Below are 26,257 nucleotides of genomic sequence, written 5' to 3'. Positions count from 1 at the left end.
TAATAAAACCCAGGATATTGTATATTTTATTAATCACTCTCTCAATCCTGCCACCTTCAATAACTTATGGACATATACACCCAGGTCTCTTTCTCCTTCAACCTCTTTAGAGTTGTACCCCTTAAATTATATTACCTTTCCATGTTCTTACTACAAACTATATCACCTCACATTTCTCTGCAAAGAACTTCATCTTCCACCCATTTGTCCCATTCTACCAAATTGTCTATTTCATTTTGAAGTTCTACACTGTCCTCATCACAGTCCTCAATGCTTCCACGTTTTGTATCTTCTGCAAACTTTGAAATGTTTCCCTATTCATCAAGATTTAGGTCATTAATATATATCAGGAAAAGCCCGAGTTCCAACACTGACCCCTGGGGAACACCATTACAAATCTTCCAGCAGGCTGAAAAACATCCATTAACTACTTTCTGTTTCCTTCCACTGAGCCAATTCCGTATCCATGTGGCTCCTGTCCCATTTATTCAATGAGCTATAACTTTGCTTAAAAGTCTGTTGTGCAGCCCTGTACGAAATGCCTTTTGAAAGTTCATGTACACCACATCAGCAGCATTGCCCTGATCAGCCCTCTCTGTTACCTCTTCAAAAAAACTCCAGGAAGTTAGTAAAACAAGATTTTCCCTAAAGAAGTCCATGCTGTGTTTTCTTCAATTAACCTGCATTTGTCCATGTGACTGTTAACTTCGTCCAAATTATAGTTTCTTAAAGTTTCTCACCACTGGAGTTTAACTAATTGGCCTGCAGTTGCTGGGCTTATCCTTACACATATTCTGGAACAAGGGTGTAACTTTTGCAATTTCCCAGTCCTTTGGCACCTGAGTCTAAGGCACAATTAAATATTCTGGCCAGTGCCTCTGGAACTTCCACTCTTATTTCTCCCAGTATCCTTGGGTGCATCTCATTTGACTCAGGTGATTTCATAACTTTAAAGTAAAAGCAAAATACTACGGATGTTGGAATTCTGAAACAAAAGCATAAAATGCTGGAAAAACTCAGTAGGACTAACAGCATCTGTGGAGAAAGAACAAAACAGTGAGTCATACAGACTCGAAACATGAATTGTATTTTTTTTCATTCCACAGATACTGTAAGACCTGCTGAGTTTTTCCAGAATGTTCTGTTTTTGTTTCACAACTTTAAATACAGATAATCTATTTAATATCTCCTCTAATTCAATTTTAAACCTATCTGAATCTGAATCACATCCTCTTTCACCATGGTCTGGGTAGCATTTTCTTCCTTGGTAAAGGCAGTTGCAAAGTATTATTTAGACTCTCGGCTATGCCCTTTGCCCCTTGAGAGGGGGATCCACCGCAGGCATAGGAACAGGGGAACGAAAACAAAAAATGCCAGAAAAACACAGCAGGTCTGAATGCATCTGTGGAGAGAGAGACCGAGATAATGTTTTGAGTCTGTATACCTCTTCTTCAGATCTAAAAGGAGGTAGAGATGTGGTGAAATATGTACTGAGTAAGGAGGGTGGAACTGGTGAAGCTGGATAGAAGGCCAGCGATAGATGGAGGCAAAGGAGAGATGGCGAAAGATGTCATAAGCAAAAGGTCAAAAAGTAGTTAAAGGTGGTGGTACTGGCCAAATGAGGTGCTAATGGTGCCATTAAGGAAGCAAAATGTGATAATGGCAGGACCAGGGTAAGCACTCTGGAAAGTGGTAAATGGCCCTAGTGGGTGTGGAGTGGGTGGTGGCAGGAAGAAAGATCGGAAATAGGCGAAAAATTAGGCATAAATAATGAATAGGAACAGAGGAAGTTGATTCAGCCCATCAAGCCTGCTCTACCATTCAATACGATCATGGCTGATCAAACACTTCAATACCACTTACCCACACTATCCCCATCACCCTTTACATGATTGTTAATCAGAAATCTCCCACTCTCTACCTTAAGCATACTCAATGACTGAGCTTCCACGGCCGTCTGGGGTAGAGAGTTCCAAAGTTTCATACCCCTCTGAGTAAAGAAATTTCTCAGTCCAAGGTGTCTTCCCCCTTATTTTGAAATTGTGTCCCCTGGTTCTAGACTCCCCAGCCAATGTGAGAACCTTACCTGTATCTACCCTGTCTTTTTCTTGAAATATTTTGAAGATTTCAATGAGATCACCTCTCATTCTTTGAAACTCTAGAGAATACAGGCCCAGTTTGCCCAATCTCTCTTCATAAGACAGTCCCACCATCCCCAGAACAAGCCTGTGAACTTTCATTGCACTCCCTCTATGGCAATAATATCCTTCTGAGGCAAGGTGACCAAAACTGCACACACTACTCCAGGTGCAGTCTAGACAAGATTCTAAACAATTAAAGCAAGACTTCACCACTCCTGTACTCAAGTTCTCTTGTGGCAAAAGCTAACATTCCATGAGCCTTCTGAATAGCTTGCTGCATCTGCAAGTTAGCCTTCAGTGACTTATGGACAAGGACACCCAGGTCCCTTTGCACATCCACACTTTCTCATCTCTTATCATTTAGGAAATACTCTGAACATCAGATCCTTCTACCAAAGTGGATAACCTCGCATTTTTCCACAATATATTCCATCTGCCATGTGCTTTCCCACTCACTAAGTCTGTCCAAATCCTCCCATAGCTGCTTTACATATACCTCATAACACATTCCTACCTAGCTTTGTATCATCTGCGAACTTGGAAGGATTATATTTGGTCCCCACATCCAAATTGTTAATATATATTGTGATCAACTGGGACCCAAGTACTGATCCTTGCGGTACCCCACTAGTCACAGTCTACCAACTCGAGAATTACTCATTTATTTCCACTCTTTGTTTTCTACCTGTTCGCCAATCCTTAATCCATGCCAGTGTACTGCCTCCTATCCCATGTGGGTTTATTTTGCTAAGTAATATGTCAGGTCCCGGTGACTTATCAACTTTCAGTCCCATTCTTACTGATATTAATTTCCTTCAACTCCTTATTCTCCCTACTCCCTTGGATCTCTAAACCTGGGAGATTTCTTGTATCTTCCCCGGTGAAGGCAGACTCAGAATTATCATTTAGCTTCTCTGCCATTTCTCTATTCCCCGACTCTGCATGCAATGGACCCACATTTGCCAAAAGCAGCTTTTAGAGTCTGTTTTTATCTTTTCTCCAGATTGCATTCATATGCTATTCTCCCTTTCTTTACCAGTTTCCTGGTCTTCTTTTGTTGTATTTTAAAAGCCTCCCAATCCTCAGGTTTACTACCACTTCTGGCAACTTTATAAGCCTTATCTTTAAATTTTATACCATCCTTAACTTCCTTTGTCAGACACGGTTGACTGACTTTTTGGGGGTTCTGCACCTTGAAGGAAGGTATATGTGCTGTAAGCTATGTAATAATTCTTTGAAGGCTATCCATTGCCTCTGTACATTTTAATGTATTTTCACATTCTATCTCAGCCAATTTCTCCCTCACACCTTCATAATTTCCTTTATTCAACTTTAACACCCTTGCTTTAGAGTGAACTACCTCATTTTCAAACACAGTATAAAATACTATAATATTGTGTTCACTAGCCCCAAAGGTTCTTTTACAACAAGATTATTAATTAGTCCTTTTACATTACATAATGCTAGATCTAAAATAGCCTGTCCTCGAGTCAGCTCCTCAACATACTGCTCTAGAAAACCATCCCCAACATACTCCAGAAATTCATCTTCCACAGTATCAGTGCTCAATTGGTTCACTCAGTGTACTTATAGATCGAAGTCATCCATGATCAATGTATAGCCTATGCTATTATATTAATGATTAATACATTACTATTACCATTACTATCTGGTAGGCTATGAATAACTCCAACAAATGTCTGCTGCCTTTTGCTAATTCTTAGCTCCACCCAAACAGATTCCACATTGTTCTTCCAAACTGAGATCCCCTTTACTAATGCGCTGATCTCATCCCTTATTATCAGCATAACTCCACCTCCTTGTCTGCCTTTACTAAACTTCCAGTATCCATGAATATTCAGTTCCCAGTTTTTGTCACCATGCAGCCATGTTTCCATAATGGCAATAATATCTTACTCAGATAGTATCTTACTATTTATGCCTTCTGATCATCGATTGCGAATGCTGTGCACATTCAGGGAGAGCGCCTTTAATTTTCCCTTTTTAACATAATTCTGTATTGAAGCAGACTCAATGCTCTGCTTTGTTTCTCCTGCCTTGTAGCCTCACGACTACTTCCTGTTACCCATTTTGCTTCCTTCTTATTTTACACTTAAAGTAAGGAGGATGAGTAGAATAAATTAACAGTAACTTCACTTTGCGACACTTCTCCTAACTTTACCTTACTTTGGTTTACTTTATGACTCTATTTCACTTTGACTTGATTTAATGTTACTTCCCTATTGTTGGTGTTCCTTACTGAAATCCAGGCAGCTACCTCTTTATAAATGTTATGTTTTTTTTTCTAGTTTTAAGCTATTTAAACACAATCCCTAACAGCAACTTCTCACCCACCAAGTTTTCCTGCAATGTCGCCCTTGGGTTTATTTTCAAACTCAGCCCACTGCCCGATCGGATGTGTTCTTCACAGGTCTGGCTGTCTCCTCTCCAAGAAGGTGAGACATGTCGGGAAGGACCAGAAGGGAAAGTTTACCTGTGTCACAGCCACATAGGATCTCACTTGTGGCTTTGATAAGAACTGTTTTCGAACTGAGGCAGGGCAGAAACCTGATTGGAGGGATTCAAACATGGAGTTCTCGGAAAAATGGACACAGTTTTGGGAGATTACAAAATGTTTAAGGATTTTAGAAAGGAAAGAGAGGCTGGAGATGGGGCAGCAGCATGCAAAGATGGAAGAGTGAAGGGCTTGTTTTTATTTAAGGACGTTATAATGATGGAAGGTTTAAAGGAGAGCGGAACAGTATCTGAAAAGAGAGAACCATTGACAATGACGGCAAACATGGGGAAGTTGGATGGTCAGTAGTTTAGTGGGAATAGGGTCGATGGAGCAGGTGGTGCACACAGAGGGCATGAGAGGAGATGGGAGAGAAACTGGAAAAAGATGTGTTCATGGCCCAGATATTGGGGGAAATTTAGAGACAGTCTGCCCCGGTGGGTTAGTGGAAGGGTGGGAAGCAGCAGAGGCAGCTGATCAGATTGTCTCAATCTTAGTGACAAAGAAATTCCATGAGCTCCTCACAACTGTCGTTGGGGGTGAGAATGGAGGAGACAGGGCAGAGGGAGAGCACTTCAAAAGGAACTAACTTGTGCTAGAGATATCAAAACGACTCAACACACTGTTTATCGCAAAGCTGGTTTATTCCAATTTTATACAAAATCTGTAACTGGGCTGGAGTTTATTAACATCAGCAGAAACACACACTTATGAATATGCTTCAGACAAGAATATCATTGGGAACTAAATCCAACCACAGCAGTTACTTGTGAACCTGCTGGTGTCTCAGCATATTGGATAACTGTATGAATACCTTCCCACACTCTGAGCAGGTAAACGGCCTCTCCCCAGTGTGAACTCTCTGGTGTCTCAGTAGATGAAATGACCGAGTGAATCCCTTCCCACACTTGGAGCAGGTGAACGGTCTCTCCCCAGTGTGAACTCGCTGATGAAATGAAAGATGGGATGACCGAGTGAATCCCTTCCCACACTTGGAGCAGGTGAACGGTCTCTCCCCAGTGTGAACTCGGTGGTGTTCCAGGAGGTTGGATGGATCAGAAAATCCCTTTCCACATGTGGAGCAGTTAAGTGGTCTCTCTCCAGTGTGAACTCTCTGGTGTCTCAGCAGGCTGGATGAATCAGTGAATCCCTTCCCACAATCAGAACAGCTAAATGGTCTTTCCCCAGTGTGAACTCTCTGGTGTCTCAGCAACCTGGATGAATCAGTGAATCCCTTCCCACAATCAGAACAGGGAAATGGTCTTTCCCCAGTATGAACTCGCTGGTGTCTCAGCAGGGTGCATGAATCAGTGAATCCCTTCCCACAATCAGAACAGGGAAATGATCTTTCCCCAGTATGAACTCGCTGGTGTCTCAGCAGGGTGCATGAATCAATGAATCCCTTCCCACAATCAGAACAGGTAAATGGTCTCTCACCAGTATGAACTCGCTGGTGTCTATGTAGATGGAATGACTGAGTGAATCCCTTCCCACAATCAGAACAGGTAAATGGTCTCTCCCCAGTGTGAACTCGTTGGTGTTTCAGTCGGTTGGATGAATCAGCAAATCCCTTTTTACACACAGTGCAGGTAAACGGTCTTTCCCCAGTGTGAACTCGCTTATGTTTCATTAGGGAGGATGAATCAGCAAATCCCTTTTTACACACAGAGCAGGTAAACAGTCTCTCCCTAGTGTGAACTTGCTGGTGTCTCAGCAGGCTGGATGACTGAGTGAATCCCTTCCCACACTCGGAGCAGGTGAACGGCCTCTCCCTAGCGTGAACTTGCTGGTGTTTCAGTCGGTTGGATGAATCAGAAAATCCCTTTCCACACACTGAACTTGTGAATGGTCTCTCTCCAGTACTTGTACACTGATGGATTTCCAGCTGGGATGGGTGATTGAATCCCTTCCCACAGTCCCCACATTTCCATGGATCCTCTCCAGCGTGACTGTGTTTCAACAGGTCAGATGATCGGCTGAAGCCTCGCCCACGCACAGAACATGCGTGCGGTTTCTCCCCACGGCGAACAGGGCTCTTAACTCCCATATTCAAAATCCGATGGTATTTGGGTTACGATAAATTGGATGACACCGTCAGATCCTGATGTGATGTCGGGTTTGTGATTCTGGACTGCAAACCCTGTGAAAATAGGACAAAACAAACAAAGATGAGTGAGGGAGAACTCACAAAAACACAAAGGCTGGGTGTGAAATTGAGCTCAACGTGTGGGACTGGCATTAGGAAAAAGTGACCATGAAATCTGCTGGATTGTCATAAAAACCCAACTGGTTCACTAATGTCCTTCAGGGAAGGGAACCTGCCTGCCAGTCTGGGCCTACACAACTCTACCAGAACTTTGACAGAATTTCCCAATCCCTTAGCCTCCAACCTCCATAAGGAGCAGGGTAGCAGGTGAATGTGAACACCATCACCTCCAAGTCACACTCCGCCCTGACTTGTCTGACATCCATTACTAGATGGACAGAAACTTCCTCCATTTAAATTTTGGCAAGACTGAAGCCATTGTTTTCATTCCCTGCTACAAACTCCACTCCCCAACCTTCAATGCCTTTCTGACAACTCTGAGGCCAAACCAGACTGTTCACAATCTTGGTGTCATATTTCACCCCAAGATGAGCTTCTGACTACATACCACTAAGGCCGTCCACTTCCACATCAGTCATTTTGCCGAATTTCATTCCTGCCTCAGCTCAGCTGCTGCTGAAACGCATCCATTCCTTTGCTATCTCTAAACTGGAATCTTCCTAGCCTGCCACATAAACAATGGAGTCATTTAAAACTCCACTTCCCGTGTCTTTACTCGCACTTTGTCTCGTTCATCCAACGCCCCTGTTCTCATTGAGCTACATAGGCTCCTCGTTAAGCAGCACCTCAATGTTCAAATTCTCATCCTTGTTTTGAAATCCTTCAGTGACTACGCCCCTCACTATCTCTATCATATCCTCCAATCTACATCCCTCCCAGATATCTGGACTCATTTCATTCAGGCCAATTGAGCATCCCTGGTTTTACTTGACTCATCATTGGTGACCGTGTCTTCAGCTACCCAGGCTATAAGCTCTAGAATTCCCTATTTAGGCCTCTCTTTCTCATCCTTTAAGACTCTCCTTAAAACTTACCTCTTTGACCAAGCTGTTGATCATGTGCCCCAATATCTCCTCATGTGCTTCCGTGTTAAATATTCCGGTATAATATTCCTGTGAAATACTTTGGAATGTTCTATTCTAATCAGTGTGCTACATAAATGCAACTTGTTGTTGTTGATTTGGACATTTATCATCGCTCAGTGAAAATCCTGTAACTCCTTACCAAACAGCATTGTTGGAACACCTTCACCACAGTGACTGCAGCGGTTAAGGAAGAAGGCCCACCAACACCTGACCAACAGACAACTAGCAATTGACAATATCTGCTGGTCTTGTTAGTGACACCAAATACCAAGAATCGAGTTAACAAAAAATCTCAGAAAAAAAGGCACCGTAGAAATACTTGTTACTAAAACAACACTCTTAAATTGAATGGACGTTTGTCACTCTGTTCTCCCCCAGGATCTACCTCCTTTAACAGACTCACACTGGAAATTGCTGGGCCCGACTGGGTTGCAAAGTCCTCGGGGTTAACCCCAGCAGCTTCTCCTCCAATTCCAACTCCAGCTCAAAACTGATGCAACCAAAAAAGACCCCCATTCAACACCCACCCTAATTCAAACCGGCTCCTAACTGGTCTGTCTGTGTTCCCAGACTCGGCTGCATGAAACAATAAAACAAAAGCAAAGCTCTGCAAGACTGGAACTGAAATTAAGAGATAAAATATTTTAAATATCCAGCAGGTCAGGCAGCATGAACAGATTAAGAAACAGAAGTCGGGGCTCAGGTCGCTGACCTGCCTTCAGACTGCACGATAACTCTCGGCGACAGCCACCTACTAATGGCGGGCAATGTTCCCACAATGCTATGCGGTCCAGAAACCGCTCTATCTAAAAGTTGTTCATTTCCTGATCGGAGGTCGGTTGCCGCAATCGGCAGGTGGCAACTATGACGCCGCGAGAGTCAAGGAGGTGAAGAACTGCAGCAAAATACAGGAGGACGATCACCCGCCATTATGACAGAACAATAAGCCGCGCATCTGCGCTTGCGCACACACACCAGGGGCGGGACTAACAACCGTCCCGCATCCAGAATCACCGGGACCTGCAGCCTGGAACTGGGAGTGGGAGAAGCGCGAAGAATGAGGAGAAACAATATAACCCAACACTCACAGCAACCTCCAATCCACCTCCATTCCCGGGATAGTGAGACAGAGTTTAGAAACACTCACCAACACGATTCCAGTGAAACTTCCACGAGGAAAAGGGGGAGCAGTGACTGTGCTGCTCTGATATAGCCCCAGACCTGTCACTCAAACCCCCCAACCCCGCCCAGTTCACAGCTCAACCAACCAGCTTGCAGCTTCCTGCACCTTGACCCCGCCCGGCCCAGGTATGGGACAGTCCAAGGTGAGTCCTTCGTGTAATCAGGACAGTGGGGGAGGGGTGACCTCCTGCCCTGTGCTGTGTCCCAAATGGTTCCATCCTACCCTCCCCCAAGGCCCACTAAACACTGTATGCAGATGGCTGATGGACCTTGGGGATCCTCACTGACCTGCACAGGTACATTATGCTGCTCCCCACCCCCGATACACTCTGTAAACAAGCTGCTTTTCTTTTTTTTCTGCTGCCCCTTTGTGGAAACATCTTGTTTCATACAAGTTTTGTTTAAGACTTGTTCAATCTTGTTTAATTGCAGGGCTATGGGGCAAAGGCAGGGACGTGGCATTAGGTAAATTGTCCCTTCAGGGGCCTAATACAGACACGACTGGCTGAATGGCCTCCTTCTTTTACTGCAACCATTCTATGATTCTCTGACTTGTCTCTATCCCGCTGCTCCATTCAAAGTGATTCCCACCTTCTGCTTTTGTCCCTGGATCCCTGTTTAACCAAGTAATTACCTCTGCCCTCATTTGTTCCTGATTTCTTTGAGTCCTAGTTTTCCTTTCTCATTTCTCTCATTTTCTTCACATTGCATTCAGGCTGTTGTTATTATCGTGTCATTCACACCTCATCTAGACACAGACTCGTGTTTTTAATAGTCCCATTACCATTCCCTTTGACTTTACCTCATGAAACCTTTTGTCAGTTAATCTCTCCCGCCCTGCAGCCTTTCATAGACCTTTCCTTCTGTTCCTCTTCCACCTCCCCCCTTTCAATGGCTCACAGACCTGAAACGTTAATTCTGTTTCTCTCTCTACAGATTCTTCCAGATCTGCTGAGTGTTTCCAGTTTTTAATCTTTTCATTTCATGTTTTAAGCATTGCAGTAATTTTCGTTTCTCCATTCCAAGCACTCTACCTGACTTTATTAATAATTCAATTCAGTTATTCATAAATTAATTTATCTGTACTTTATGTCTTGAAATCTGATTATTTATTGAGCTATTTATCAGTGTCTTTAAATGTTACAGTTTCACAACTCCTCATGTTTTCCCCACACTTCCTGGCACTAATATTAAATCCTTAGTAATCTTAAATGGAAGGGTCAGCCCAGCATTGACAGACCAGTCAGTTTAACCTCTGTGTGGGAAAGCATTTAAAAGCAGCAATTCAGGTCGAAATTAGGTCACTTGTACAATTTGTTCAGGACAATCATGTTGAACTAAATTTCTTGAGTTTTTGATAAGGCAACAGAGAATGTTGATGACGGTAACACGGCTGACGTGCACATGAATTGCTAAACAGTATTTGATACAGTGCCAAGTAACAGGCGTGTCAGCAGAGTTAAAGTCAATAGGGCAGAGGCAGCATTGGCTGTGTGACAGGCAACAACATGCATGGTGAACGGTTGCTTTTTCAAATTGAGGAAAAGTATACAGTGGGATCACAAGGGGTCGGTGAGCAGAACACTGATTTCTTGATATATATTAATGATCTAGACTTGTGTGTGCAGGGCTGCATTTCAAAATTTGCAAACGACACCAAATTTTCAAGTTGTGTTCACAGTGGGGAGGATGGTGATAAACCTCATGAGGACATAGACACGATGGTGGAGTGGGCAGACAGGTGGCAGATAAAATTTCATTCAGAGAGGTGTGAAGTAATTCATTTTGGTAGGAAGAGCGAGGAGAGACAATATAAAATAAAGGATACGATTGGAAAAGGGTGCAGGAGCAGTGGAATCTGGATATGGACACAAATCATTGATGATGAGAGGGCAGGCTGAGAAAGCAGTGAATAAAGCATGTGGGATCCTGAGATTTATGAATACGGGAATAAAGTACAAAAATCAACCAAATTAGAATAAGCCTGAATAAAACACTGGTTTGGACCCATCTGCAGCATTGTGTCCAATTCTGAGCTTTAGGAAGAATGTGAGAGTGTGGAGGAAGGATTCACGAGAGATCGGAACTTCAATTAGGTTAGGTGAAGTTGGTTTGTTATCCTTGGAAGGGGAACCGTTCTCTTGCATCTTTTCTGGATCCCCTCTCTTCAGTTCCTTCCAAAATTGTAGCCATTTAGTGGCGGTGGTGTCAAAAACTTTCTTTCATAGAATGTGGGCAGGGACAGCATTTGCTGCCCTTGAAGCAAGTGCTTGCCACACCATTTCAGAGGGTACTTAAGAGTAGCCACATTTCAATGTGGATCTGGAGTCACATGTAAGACCAGGTAAGGACAGCAGATTTCCTTCCCGAAAGGACATTAGTGAATCAGGTGGGTTTTTGTGACAATCGACAAGGGCTTAATTATCACCCCTGAGACTCGCTTTCAATTCCAGATGTAATAATTATTTTAATTTCCACCAGCTGCTGTGGTGGGATTTGAACCCCTGTCCCCAGGGCATCAAGCTGGTTTTCTGGATTATTAGTCCAGTAACATTCCCACTGTGGCACCATCTCCCCCAAGATATATTTTTATTTATTTGTAGCCTGCAGTTTAGTATTTGTCAGTATTTAGTTCCATGTGGTTTCTATTCTGAGTCTCAGACAGTTTCTGTGCCAAGTGGACGAGGTGTTTAAAGTTCATTCATTTGCCCCTTTTCCATCTCCAGGTCCTGGAAAGACACAGAGAATAATGTCCCCTCATTAAGTATCTATTGACGAGACTGAGATGGACAATTCCCATTCCCCATCTTTCCGGTGGATAATGGATACTTTGTTACATTTAGGTTTCTCTATAATTTGATTGCCAATTTTATTGAGTTTTAAATTTTTTTTACCGAGACCCAGACCCAGGGTAACGGCCACCATCCAGTTTGAGCAGGGAGCAGGGCGCATGCACGGATATCTTGTGGATGTAACAGTGAGTGAGTCCATGGCCCATTTACATATTCAGGGTGTGAGGTGCTGATCCTCAACCTCTGGCGATACTTCAGCCCCACAATCATAATCTCTGGCTGCCCAGTGTAAAGGGGGTGGGGTGTGGTGCTGGTGCTGGATAAATCAGAGAATCTTCTCCTGTATCTGTTCAAAGGCCTGTTTAACGCCAGAATTTCTTGATCCAGGATGGGTGACACACATGGGGGTGGTCACACTGGCTGCTGACGTCTCTTCCGTGGTCTTGTCTGTGCCCGGGTGTCCCTGGAGAGGGAACATGCGGTGTCCACCAGTGCGTTTGATACTTTCCACAGCCGGTGGGTACCTCAGGGTATAGAGTGTCTCATAGACACTGGAAATAACATTCTGGTTTAGTTAGCAAGGTTCCCTTTGCTTTTATTGGGACTTAGTTCCTGATTTGAACTTCTTTCAGTTTGATTGGTCCACATGTTTGGGTGAAGAATGTACCAAAGAAACTCGAATTTTCTGTTTTGAATTTCTATCCTGTACTTACGATGAAGATTTTTGTAAACTCCTTTTACAGGGTACAAGAGGGAGATGATTTGCAGATAGGAAACTAAAACCAAATATCACATCAAGATCTGACATTGTCACTCGATTCACCAGGAAAACATAGAAACAGAGAAAATAGGAGCAGGAGTAGGCCATTCTGCCCTTCAAGCCTGCTCCACCATTCATTATGATCATGGCTGATCATCCAACTCAATAGCCTTTCTCCCCATACCCTTTGATCCCTTTCACCCCAAAAGCTATTTGTAACTCCTTCTTGAAAGCATACAATGTTTTTGCCTCAACTACTTCCTGTGGTAGCGAAATCCACAGGCTCACCACTCTTTGGGTGAAGAAATTTCTCCTCATCTCAGTCCTAAATGGTCTACCCCATATCCTCAGACTGTGACCTCTGGTTCTGGACTCCCCCATCCTTGGGAACATCCTTCTTGCATCTGCCCTGTCTAGTCCTGTTAGAATTGTACAGGTTTCTGGGAGATCCCCCCTAATTCTTCTGAACTCCAGCGAATATAATCCTAACTGACTCAATCTCTCCTCGTATGTCAGTCCTGCCATCCCAGGAACTTGTCTGGTAAACCTTCGCTGCACTCTGTCGATACCAAAAACATCCTTCCTCAGATAAGGAGACCAAAACTGCACACAATATTCCAGGTGTGGTCTCACCATGGTCCTGAATAATTAAAGCAAGTCACCCCTGCCCCTTACTTGAATCCTCTCGCTATGAAAGCCATTTGCCTTCTTTACCACCTGCTGCACCTGCATGCTTACCTTCGGTGATTGGTGTATGAAGACACCCAGGTCTCATTGCACATTCCCCTCTCTCAATTTATAGCCATTCGGGTAATAATCTGCCTTCCTGTCTTTGCTACAAAATTGGATAACCTCACATTTATCCACATTATACAGCACCAGGCATGCATTTGCCCACTCACTCAGATTATCCAAATCACACTGAATCACCTCTGCATCCTCCTCATGGTTCACCCTCCCACCCAGTTTTGTGTCATCCGCAAATTTGGAGATATTATATTTAGTTCTTTCATCTAAATCATTAACATATATTGTGAATAGCTGTGGTCCCAGCACCGATCCCTGCAGTACCCCACTAGTCACTGCCTGCCATTTGGAAAAAGACCTGTTTATTCCTACTCTTTGTTTTCTGCCTGCCAACCAGTTTTCCATCCATCTCAATACACAATCCCCAATCCCAAGCGCTTTAAATTTACACGCTAATCTCTTATGTGGGACACTGTCGAAGGCCTTCTGAAAGTCCAAATAAACCACATCCACTGGCTCCCTCATCAACTCTACTGGTTACATCCTCGAAAAATTCCAGTAGATTTGTCAAGCATGATTTCCCTTTCGCAAATCCATGCTGACTCTGTCCAATATTGCCACTGTTTACCAAGTGCTCAGCTATTAAATCTTTTATAATGGACTCTAGAATTTTACCCACTACCAATGTCAGGCTGATTGGTCTATAATTCCCGACATTGGACCTGATTATCATTGATCTTTGACTGTGGAAGGAAAAATATTTGTCTGTTTTGTGTGTGGGAAAAGATTTCAAACATCAGTGTGACTGGAAAAGCACCGAAACACAGACACGCCCGAGTGAGAGTGTTCCAGTGTTCCAGTGAACTGACCATGGAAAGAGCTTTAACCTGTTACACCATCTGAAAAAAAACATCTCACCATGCACAGCAGGGAGAAACTGTGCAAATGTTGTGTGGGTGGACAAGGATTCAACAGGTCATCCAACATGGAGAGATATGGGGATACCGATGCCATGGAAATGTGGGGACTGTGGGAGGGATTCAGTTCCCCGCCTGAGCTGGAAACTCATCAGCGCACTCACACTGGGGAGAGGCCTTTCATCTGCTCTGAGTGTGGGAAGGGATTCACTCTCCTAACCCACCTCACTTCACCTCAACTTTTTCACTCAGGCATAAGACCTTTTAAGTGTTGCGACTATGAGAAGACCTTTATAAGCAAAATGAATCTGCTGATACACTAGCGAGTTCACACTGGGGAGAGGCCATTCACCTAGTCTGTGTGGGGGAAGGGATTCACTCAGTTATCCAACCCACTGACACACAAGCGAGTTCACACTGGAGAGAGGCCGTTCATCTGTACTGACTGTGGGAAGGGATTCACTTAGATAACTACCCTCACTTCACATCAACTTGTTCACTCTGACAAGAGACCTTTTAAACGTTCTGACTGTGAAAAGTGCTTTAGAAGCAGAAAGATTCTGCTGACACACCAGCAAGTTCACACTGGGCAGAAACCATTCAACTGCTCCAAGTGTGGGAAGGGATTCATTCAACTAACCCAGCTCACTTCACATCTACGTGTTCACTCTGAAAAGAGACCTTTTAAATGTGCCAACTGTGAAAAGCTACAAAAGCAAAATGGATCTGCTGACACACCAGCGAGTTCACACTGGAGAGAGACTGTTCACCTGCTTCGTGTGTGGGAAGGGATTCAGTCATTCATCCACCCTGCAGACACACTGGTGTATTCACAAGTGGGTTGGATTCTGCTGTTAATCACATCCAGGACTGAACCATGCTCTTTACGACAGTTGGCGTTTGTTTCTGCATCAAGACTCAGGGGACATAGATTTATGTTAAGGGGCAGAAGGTTCTGAGGGGGTTTGAGGATTTTCTTTTCACCCAGAGGGTGGGGGCTATCTGGAACCTGCCAGCGAAGCCTACAGCCCGTGAATGAATTTAAAAAGACAAGACTTTCACCCCAGGAATCAATCGAGTGAACCTTCTCTGACATGCCTCTTATACAATTCCATCCATCCTCAAGATTATCCCATAACTATGTTATCATAAGGTGCGAATGGTACGAGCTGGAACTTGTTCTTTCTTATTTTTCAATCCATTTGCTAACAGAATCTCCCCCTCCCTTCCCCAGATTCAGACAATGATTCACTGAGACTCAGTCTCTAATGACGGCCTTAAAAGTGGATAAATCCCCAGGCCCAGGTGAAATGTTGAACTCAGTACCTGAGGGAGTGGTAGAGGCAGGAACCCTCACAACATTTAAGAAGTATTTAGATGAACACTGGAAACCCCACAGCTAACAGGGCTACGGACCAAGTGCTGCAAAATGGATGAGAGGAGATGGGGCTTGATGACAGGTACTGCAGGCATTCACCAAGGCTCCTTCAACAGCTCCATCCAAACCCATGATCACTGCCATCTAGAAGGACAAGGGCAGCCGACAGATGGGAACACCACCACCTGGAAATTCCCCTCCAAATCACTCACCATATATTGCCATTCCTTCACTGTCGTTGGGTCAAAATCCTGGAACTCCCTTCCTAACAGCACTGTGGGTGTACCTACACTACATGGACTGCAGCGGTTCAAGAAGGCCACTCATCACCACCTTCCCAAACGCAACTAGGGATGGGCAACAAATGCTGGCCCAGCCAGTGAAGCCCATATCCCATGAATGAATATAAAAAACAGAACATGAGTGATTCGTGTGGCCAGTAGAATAAAACAACGTTTTAAATTATCAAGACATCCATACATATTCCACAGAAAAGTTGTCTCTCAAACATTTAGGAAAGAATTAAACACATTTAATCTGACAAAGTGAACCAAATTAATTTGAAGAGGGGAATAGAATCTGGATTTAGAAAATATCCAAAAGGTGGATGATGGTGAACAGAGAGCTAGATAATCTTTAAAGTCCGTGCACGAGTTTTTGAACCAAATGTATTTACGACATGTCTATAATTTAGATTGTGTGAGATGATCGACAGGTGGGGAGGATGAATCTAAGTTGATAGTTATCACATCTTAGTGGAAAAGTTTTGACATTTATTCTTGGTAGCAGCTCAAGTGTTTGTGTTGCTGATTCTGATCATTCTAGTAGGTTTAGCATGTTATCTACGGTTTGTCATCAAGAAGTTAGGAAAGCAAGCTCGTAGCTTAGAAATAGTGATGTTAGTCAGAAATCAGTTGTGAGAAGTCAATAAGAATATTCCCTTCTCAAACTGGGGAGATCTGTGAGAAATCACGGTCTAATTAACCTTATAAAATCTTCAGAAATTTATTCAACATAACAGAAATAGCTCTCTCTCTCTCCCTTGTTTAGGAAGAAAGATTCCTGACTTGATAAATATCGGACAATGTACCCCTATGATAACTCATTGGGATGGTCTCAGTAGTTACGGGATGGAATTTGTAGTAGTGATTGAAGACAATGGCTTTTGTCTTCAATTTTTAATTGGAGGAATTTTCTACTCATCCAGTACTGGGTGTGGGATAAGCTGTTGGATAATTTCGTAACAATGGAGGAATGGAAAGGGATGGTGGCGAGGTAGACCCTCCGTGACACCCTGGTCCACTCCTCCATCACCCCTTAAATCTCAATCCCCTCCCACGGCACCTTCCCATGCAACCGCAGAAGGTGCAACACCTGCCCCTTTACGTCCCCTCTCCTCACCGTCCAAGGACCCAAACACTCCTTTCAAGTGAAGCAGCATTTCAGTTGCACTTCCCTCAGCCTAGTCTACTGCATTCGTTGCTCCCAATGCAGTTTCCTCTACACTGGAGAGACCAAACGCAGACTGGGTGACCGCTTTGCAGAACACCTTCGGTCTGTCCACAAGCATTACCCAGACCTCCCTGTTGCTTGCCATTTCAACACTCCATCCTGCTCTCAGGCTCACACATCCATCCTTGGCTTGTTGCATTGTTCCAGTGAAGCTCAATGCAAACCGGAGGAATGGTACCTCATCTTCCGACTAGGCACTTTACAGTCTACCGGACTGAATATTGAGTTCAACAATTTTAGATCATGAACTCTCTCCTCCATCCCCACCCCCTTTCTGATTTCCCCCCTTTTTTTTCCAATAATTTATATAGATTTTTCTTTTCCCATCTATTTCCATTATTTTTAAATATATTTCCATCCATTATTTTATCTCTGCCTTTTAGCCTTTTTTGATTCCTTCACCCCACCCTCACTAGGGCTATCTGTACCTTGCTTGTCCTGCTTTCTACCCTTAATTAGCATATTCCTTAGATAATATCACCACCTTCAGCATCTCTTTGTCCTTTGGTCTGTGACATCTTTTGGTTATCTCCACCTATCACTGGCCCTCTATCCAACTCTACTTGCAGGTGTATGTGAACACCATCATCTCCAAGATCCCTTCCAAGTCACAAACCATCCTGACTTGTCTGGATCAACAGAAATTTCCTCTGTTTAAATATTGGGAAGACTGAAGCCATTGTCTTCAGTCCCCACTACAAATTCCACTCCCTGACCACCGGCTCCATCCCTCTTACTGACAACTGTGTGAGGCTGAACCAGACTGTGCATAGGAACATAGGAGCAGGAGCAGGCCATTCAGCCCATTCTGCTCCACCATTCAATCTGTTCGAAATCTTTTCCCACACTATCCACATATCCCCTTATGTAACTGCTCAACCTGTCATCCATTCCTTTGTTCTGTCTAGACTTAACTCTCCGAACACACTCCTGGTTGGCCTCCCACATTCAGCCTCCATGTAATCCAAAACTCTGCTTCCTCGCACCAAGTCTTGTTCATCCATCACCCCTGTATTCACCGACTTACAAAGCCTCTGGGTTAAGGAGAACCTCAATTTTAAATTTCTCATCCTTCTTTTCAAATCTCTCCATGGTCTCTCCCTCCCTACCTCTGTAATCTCCTCCATCCTCACAACCCTCTGAGGTATCTACACTTCTCTAATTCCGACCTGCTCAGCATTCCTGATTTTAACTACACCACCTTTGGGTCTCCTCCAGAAGCTGCCAAGGCCACAAGCTCTGGAATTTCCCCGCTAAACCTCTCCACCTCACTTTCCTCCCTTAAGATAATCCATAAAGCCTACCTCTTTGAGTAAACTTTTGTCCATGTGGCTCTGAGTCAAATGTTGTTTTCTAACACTCCTGTGAAACACCTTGGTACGTTCCATTACACAATAGAATTAATTAATTACCATTTCAGGATGGGCAGAATTTGATGACAACATAGGCGCTAAAGCGGAAGTGAAATGGACTATAGCGCAGGGAAAACGATTGCTGAAAGATACCGTGGGAAGATAAAGCTGGTGAGCCAGCAGCACATGGTCGGGGGATGGATAGCAGTGGAAACCTCATTTAGACACAGTTGGCAGAAGAAATATTAAAATCCTAAACATGGTTAAAATACACCATTAGAGATAGAGAAAGTTAGACAATGGCAGAGAGGTGATCAGGAAGGGCAGAGAATGAAACAGAGCAATAGATGGACATGGATTCAGATCCTCAGTAAAGGAGTCACACCAGCCCCAGAGCCATGAAAACTCTCATAGATAACAGAGTACAGCACTAAAAGCTCTCAACTGTTGATGAATAGTCAAATATACTCAACTCTGAAACAATCACAGATTTTAAATTTAAAATCTCCTGCTGGAGCCTGCAGCTGGAAAGATATCAGAGGCACTGGAGTCAGAGAAAAATCTCCCGGTTCAGGAAAGACCCGCAGAGCGGGATGATGTCACCGTGTAATTGTCGATGTGTGATGTCACAGTGTAATTGTCGATGTGTGATGTCACAGTGTAATTATCAATGTGTGATGATGTCACAGACACAGACACATAACATCTGGGTCTGTGCAGACCAGTGATCACCACACATTATGAAGAATGTGAGAGGGTGCAGATAAGATTTGCCAAAATGGGTAAGGGATGAGGGATTTTAGTTGTAAGGTTAGTTTGGAGAAACTGGGGATGTTCATCTTGGAGCAAAGTGGATTGAGGGGAGATTTTACGGAGGTGAACAAGTTTATGAAAGGTTGAGATAAGATAAAGATGTTCACATTAGTTGATCATAAAAGGATTACAGACATAGATTTAAGATTTGAGGCAATATATACAGGGGGCCTGTGAGGAAAAAAATTACCCAATGAGTGATTGAGTGGAACTCAATGCTTACGCTCAGAGGCTGACAATATTCAGGTCCTGATTAATCGAATGACTCTGTCAGGTCTTGATGTGATGATAAAAAAACAAAAACAGAATTACCTGGAAAAACTCAGCAGGTCTGGCAGCATCGGCGGAGAAGAAAAGAGTTGACGTTTCGAGTCCTCATGACCCTTCGACAGAACTTGAGTTCGAGTCCAAGAAAGAGTTGAAATATAAGCTGGTTTAAGGTGTGTGTGTGGGGGGCGGAGAGATAGAGAGACAGAGAGGTGGAGGGGGTGGGGGGTGTGGTTGTAGGGACAAACAAGCAGTGATAGAAGCAGATCATCAAAAGATGTCAACGACAATAGTACAATAGAACACATAGGTGTTAAAGTTAAAGTTGGTGATATTATCTAAACGAATGTGCTAATTAAGAATGGATGGTAGGGCACTCAAGGTATAGCTCTAGTGGGGGTTTTTTTATATATATAATGGAAATATGTGGGAAAAGGAAAATCTTTATAATTTATTGGAAAAAAAAGGGGAGGGGGAAACAGAAAGGGGGTGGGGATGGAGGAGGGAGCTCACGACCTAAAGTTATTGAATTCAATATTCAGTCCGGAAGGCTGTAAAGTCCCTAGTCGGAAGATGAGGTGTTGTTCCTCCAGTTTGCGTAGGGCTTCACTGGAACAATGCAGCAAGCCAAGGACAGACATGTGGGCAAGAGAGCAGGGTGGAGTGTTAAAATGGCGAGCGACAGGGAGGCTTGGGTCATTCTTGCGGACAGACCGCAGGTGTTCTGCAAAGCAGTCGTCCAGTTTACGTTTGGTCTCTCCAATGTAGAGGAGACCACATTGGGAGCAACGAATGCAGTAGACTAAGTTGGGGGAAATGCAAGTGAAATGCTGCTTCACTTGAAAGGAGTGTTTGGGTTCTTGGACGGTGAGGAGAGAGGAAGTGAAGGGGCAGGTGTTGCATCTTTTGCGTGGGCATGGGGTGGTGCCATAGGAGGGGGTTGAGGAGTAGGGGGTGATGGAGGAGTGGACCAGGGTGTCCCGGAGGGAGCGATCCCTATGGAATGCCGATAAGGGGGATGAAGGGAAGATGTGTTTGGTGGTGGCATCATGCTGGAGTTGGCGGAAATGGCGGAGGATGATCCTTTGAATGCGGAGGCTGGTGGGGTGATAAGTGAGGACGAGGGGGATCCTATCATGTTTCTGGGAGGGAGGAGAAGGCGTGAGGGCGGATGCGCGGGAGATGGGCCGGACACGGTTGAGGGCCCTGTCAACGACCGTGGGTGGAAAACCTCGGTTAAGGAAGAAGGAGGACATGTCAGAGGAACTGTTTTTGAATGTAGCATCATCGGAACAGATGCGACGGAGGCGAAGGAACTGAGAGAATGGGATGGAGTCCTTACAGGAAGCGGGGTGTGAGGAGCTGTAGTCGAGATAGCTGTGGGAGTCGGTGGGTTTGTAATGGATATTGGTGGACAGTCTATCACCAGAGATTGAGACAGAGAGGTCAAGGAAGGGAAGGGAAGTGTCAGAGATGGACCACGTGAAAATGATGGAGGGGTGGAGATTGGAAGCAAAATTAATAAATTTTTCCAAGTCCCGACGAGAGCATGAAGCGGCACCGAAGTAATCATCGATGTACCGGAGAAAGAGTTGTGGAAGGGGGCCGGAGTAGGACTGCAACAAGGAATGTTCCACACACCCCATAAAGAGACAGGCATAGCTGGGGCCCATGCGGGTACCCATAGCCACACCTTTTATTTGGAGGAAGTGAGAGGAGTTGAAGGAGAAATTGTTCAGCGTGAGAACAAGTTCAGCCAGACGGAGGAGAGTAGTGGTGGATGGGGATTGTTCGGGCCTCTGTTCAAGGAAGAAGCTAAGGGCCCTCAGACCATCCTGGTGGGGGATGGAGTTGTAGAGGGATTGGACGTCCATGGTGAAGAGGAAGCAGTTGGGGCCAGGGAACTGGAAATTGTTGATGTGACGTAAGGTGTCAGAGGAATCATGGATGTAGGTGGGAAGGGACTGGACAAGGGGAGAGAGAAGGGAGTCAAGATAATGAGAAATGAGTTCTTTGGGGCAGGAGCAAGCTGAGACGATCGGTCTACCGGGGCAGTTCTGTTTGTGGATTTTGGGTAGGAGATAGAAGCGGGCCGTCCGAGGTTGGGCGACTATCAGGTTGGAAGCTGTGGGAGGGAGATCCCCAGAGGAGATGAGGTCAGTGACAGTCCTGGAAACAATGGCTTGATGTTCAGTGGTGGGGTCATGGTTCAATAACTTTAGGTCGTGAGCTCCGTCCCCCATCCCCACCCCCTTTCTGTTTCCCCCTCCCCTTTTTTTTCCAATAAATTATAAAGATTTTCCTTTTCCCACCTATTTCCATTATATATAAAAAAAAACCCCACTAGAGCTATACCTTGAGTGCCCTACCATCCATTCTTAATTAGCACATTCGTTTAGATAATATCACCAACTTTAACTTTAACACCTATGTGTTCTATTGTACTATCGTCGTTGACATCTTTTGATGATCTGCTTCTATCACTGCTTGTTTGTCCCTACAACCACACCCCCCCTCCACCTCTCTTTCTCTCTATCTATCCGCCCCCACACACACACCTTAAACCAGCTTATATTTCAACTCTTTCTTGGACTCGAACTCAAGTTCTGTCGAAGGGTCATGAGGACTCGAAACGTCAACTCTTTTCTTCTCTGCCGATGCTGCCAGACCTGCTGAGTTTTTCCAGGTAATTCTGTTTTTGTTTTGGATTTCCAGCATCCGCAGTTTTTTTGTTTTTATCTTGATGTGATGATGTTGGTTTGAGTTTCCCGTCTGCAAATCCTTCCCATTCAACATCCTGTAAAAAGGAGATTATAAAAATACCCATCACTGTCAGTCCAGGATACAAGTTGCGAAGAGACAAACATTCCTCTTAGTTTGAGTTTGCTGTGTGTAAATCCTCCCCTTCTAACTCCCTGTAAAAGGAGTTTCCAAACTCCATCCCTGTCAGTCCAGGTTAGAAATTCACAACATTCTCTCCTCCTGCAACCTAGACCAGAATGAACGCGCATGCGCCCTGCTGCACAGCCGCTGCCCCGGGCCTGGCAGAGGGAGAGTCCCAATTATTTCCGGTCTGTTCGCTGCAAACGCGTGACTGGTAATTTCATATTAAGGGTGTGCGGCCTGCACCGAGCGTTTCTGAAGCCTCCCTGCCCACTTCACTGGCTCCATTCCTCCTGCCCTCCCACTAAATCTGTTATTCTACCGCAGTCACCATTTTCTCTCCGGCTCCGTTCACGGAACAGCACTGCGCATGCTCAGATAGGAGACCGCAGATGCCAATCACACTTAGTTATGCGCCTGCGCAAGGCAATGGCGTCCTGGATAGGACACCTTCTGTCTCGCTCTGAATGCTGGGTGAAAAGTCCGCCATTGGAGAGTGATATTCTTGCATGTAAAATTGTGTTTCATGTTTCAATGATGATCGAACGCTTGGAGAGAAAATTTAAAATTATTAATTCGATTAATAGAACAGTCAAATTACACGGGCTTCCACCATACTTCTGTCCTGGGTGTAATTAAGAATAGAACAAGCCCCAACAGTTCAAGGTGAATTCACTGGATTCTCAGCAGTCTGGGTGAAGAAGTTATTTTTCCTCCCATACGCCGGGCATTTAAACTCTGTCTTGTCAGTCAGAACGTGACTGTTGCGACTTAATTCCTTTGAACTTTTAAGGCTGGATTGTTAACAGGTGGCCAAACTGAGGAAATCCCTTCGCAAAGTTTTCTCCATCAGATGTGACTGCTGCTGTATCAACGAATGAGGTGATTGAGAGAATCCATTTCCACATTCAGATGATGAATGATGTTTTAATCATGTGAATTTACCCAGGATTGTCCAGCTCAGACTTGGATCTCTAATCCTTCTGGCAATGAGTTCTACCTCTACTCAAAAAGAGGGGAGAAATGCGATGCTATAACTCTGAAATAAAGCACAATATTTTGGAACTAAAACAGCTCTGGTAGCATCTGTGGAGAGAGAAACATAGTTTTCATATCAGGTCTGTGACTTTTCAGCAGAACTGTATTGAATCAGTGCACAGGCCTGAAAACATGACTCTGGTTCTCAATCCACAGAAATTCTCAGATATGCTGAGTATTTCCATCATTTTCTGTTTTCATCTCTGGTTAAAGACGTTGCCTCTGAATTGGACATTGGATTTATTGGTGACTACTTTATGTTGATTCTTGTCTATCCACAAGTGGATACATCTTCCAAATCTTTTTCTAAAATTAATGGCTTTGCTGAGGTCATCCCTCACACTTTTCTCCACAGAAAGCCTTTTTAACCTGTTCAATCTCTTTTGAATGAGATAAATTTCCAATTTTAGCATAATTCCAGTAAATCTTTCTTATACCTTCTCCAGTGCTTCTAGATCCATCTAATTATATAAAGAGGGTGCTAATCTGAGACTTCAAACTCATCATTTCCCCCAAATGCCTGTACGTTGGAAGGATCAGTATTGCAGTGGGAGAGAGGACTGTGATTTCAAGCTGTTATTTCCCAACCTCTTTTTCAGCCATTTTCCCACGAGCAGAACTTAAGATGAAATTAACACATCCAATGAAAAGATTTGGAAAATGGCACGTAACTTATATATGTGACTATATATTCACTCTTGCATTCTGTAAATCCTGCTTGGAGGTTTTGTGAATGGGATATCATCTACCTGCGATTTCCTAAGCCCGTGGTTGTGGGGGATTTGGCCCCTGTTGCAGTTTCTACTTCCCAGAGATGGCCAGTAACCTGCTGATTGAAACAGCAATTGCACTTTCCCCTGCTGGCTGTTGGAGAGCAAATAATTGCTGCTTTCTACTTTTCCCTGTCTCACTCGCTGCTGGGCTGAGGAAGAGCAAATAGTTGATGGGTTTGTTTGAATCCAATAGCTTTCTAGGTTTCTAATGGGTTAGATGTAAGTACATGGGAGATGTAATTGTTTTCTAATGAGAAGCTAAATGGCAGCAGGGGGACAGCTTCATAAATCAATGAAAGTAGCAACACTCCCGCTGAATCCTCACTCAGGTAAATGCAGCAACGTGGAAATGGTGAGAAAATATTTAGTGATACAAGTGTTACCCAATCAATTTCATGAAAATGTCTAAACAGCATTAGCAACCCCAGCACTGACAGAATTCAATCAACACAAACATTAAATGCTGAAAAGCTCAGCTCTTCACAGATGCTGCTTTGCCTGCTGAATATTAACAGAAACCTCTGGGCCTCTTTTACTATCTTTTCATATATGTAAATAGTCTCCAAAGAGACTATCAAAAATTGCTAATAGCGACTTTGTTGCAAGTCACCATAGCGGGGTATTGGGAAAAGTTTTCAATAAGCAATAATCGCGCCTCAGTTAAACTTTTTTTTGCAAAAATATACTTTATTCATAAATCTTCAAAAACATTTCAAACATTTTAAATCACCATTACAAAAATACAAACAGGTTCAACTTTTACAAACTGAAACACAAGGTGTATCAGAAAAAACAATGAATATTTCAATCATTGGCAGACATACATTTTAATCTGTACAGACTGAGGGGCTCTTTACAGTTCCCAGCCCCCCAGTGCACTGTGGCAGAAAGGTCTTAGGCAGCGACCCTTCCCCATTGCGCCTTTGCGGCAGCTGCCCCAAGCTTAACTGTGTCCCTCAGCACGTAGTCCTGGACCTTGGAAAGTGCTAGTCTGCTACACTTGGTCGGGGACAACTCTTTGCGCTGGAAAACCAACAAGTTTCGGACAGACCAAAGAGCGTCTTACACCGAGTTGATGATCCTCCAGCTGAAGTTGATGTTTGTCTCGGTGTGTGTCCCTGGGAACAGCCCGTAGAGCACAGAGTCCTCTGTCACAGAACTGCTCGGGATGAACCTCGACAGCAACCACTGCATCCCTCTCCAGACCTTCTTTGCAAAGACACAATCTACAAGGAGGTGAACAACGGTCTCTTCCCCACCAAAGCCTCCTCGAGGGCAACGTGCAGAGGGGGTGAGACTCCTGGCGTGTAGGAAGGATCTTACAGGGAGGGCCTTTCTCACCACCAGCCAAGCTACATCTTGGTGTTTGTTGGAAAGTTCTGGTGATGAGGCATTCTGCCAAATGACTTTGTCAGTCTGCTCAGGGAACCATCCCACAGGATCCACTCTCTCCTTTTCCCTCAGGGCCTTTAAGATGTTACGTGCCGACCACTGCCTGACGGACTTGTGGTCGAAGGTGTTTCTCTGCATAAATTGTCCCACGAGGGACAGGTGATACGGCATGGTCCAACTACTTGGAGCGTTCCGCGGCAGCATGGCCAGACCCATCCTTCGCAACACCGGGGACAGGTAGAACCTCAGCACGTAGTGACACTTGGTGTTTGCATACTGAGGGTCTACGCACCGCTTGATGCAGCCACACACAAAGGTGGCCATCAGTATGAGGGCGATGTTGGGCACGTTTTTTCCCCCTTTATCTAGAGGCTTGTACATCGTGTCCCTGCGGACACGATCCATTTTCGACCTCCAGATAAAGCGGAAGATGGCTCGGGTGATCGCCACCACACAGGAGTGTGGAATGGGCCAGACCTGCAACACGTACAGCAACAGCGAGAGTGCCTCACACCTGATGACCAGGTTCTTACCCGCAATGGAGAGGGAGCGTCGCTCCCACATGCCCAGTTTCCTTTTCACCATAGACACTCGCTCCTTCCA

General features: G+C 44.4%; 1 non-coding gene across 1 annotated transcript; it reads right to left on the bottom strand.

The window, feature by feature from the left end:
- Window positions 1-24,821: 24,821 nt before the first annotated feature.
- LOC121293452 lies at window positions 24,822-24,963 on the bottom strand. The gene has a single exon (XR_005946531.1). It is a non-coding gene; the product is annotated as a U4 spliceosomal RNA (small nuclear RNA).
- Between the last annotated feature and the right edge of the window lie 1,294 nt (window positions 24,964-26,257).

Source organism: Carcharodon carcharias, chromosome 21 (genome assembly GCF_017639515.1).
Source record: "Carcharodon carcharias isolate sCarCar2 chromosome 21, sCarCar2.pri, whole genome shotgun sequence".
Taxonomy (NCBI): domain Eukaryota; kingdom Metazoa; phylum Chordata; class Chondrichthyes; order Lamniformes; family Lamnidae; genus Carcharodon; species Carcharodon carcharias.
Note: the sequence above shows the minus strand (reverse complement) of the source record. Positions and strands in the feature narration are given on the sequence as shown.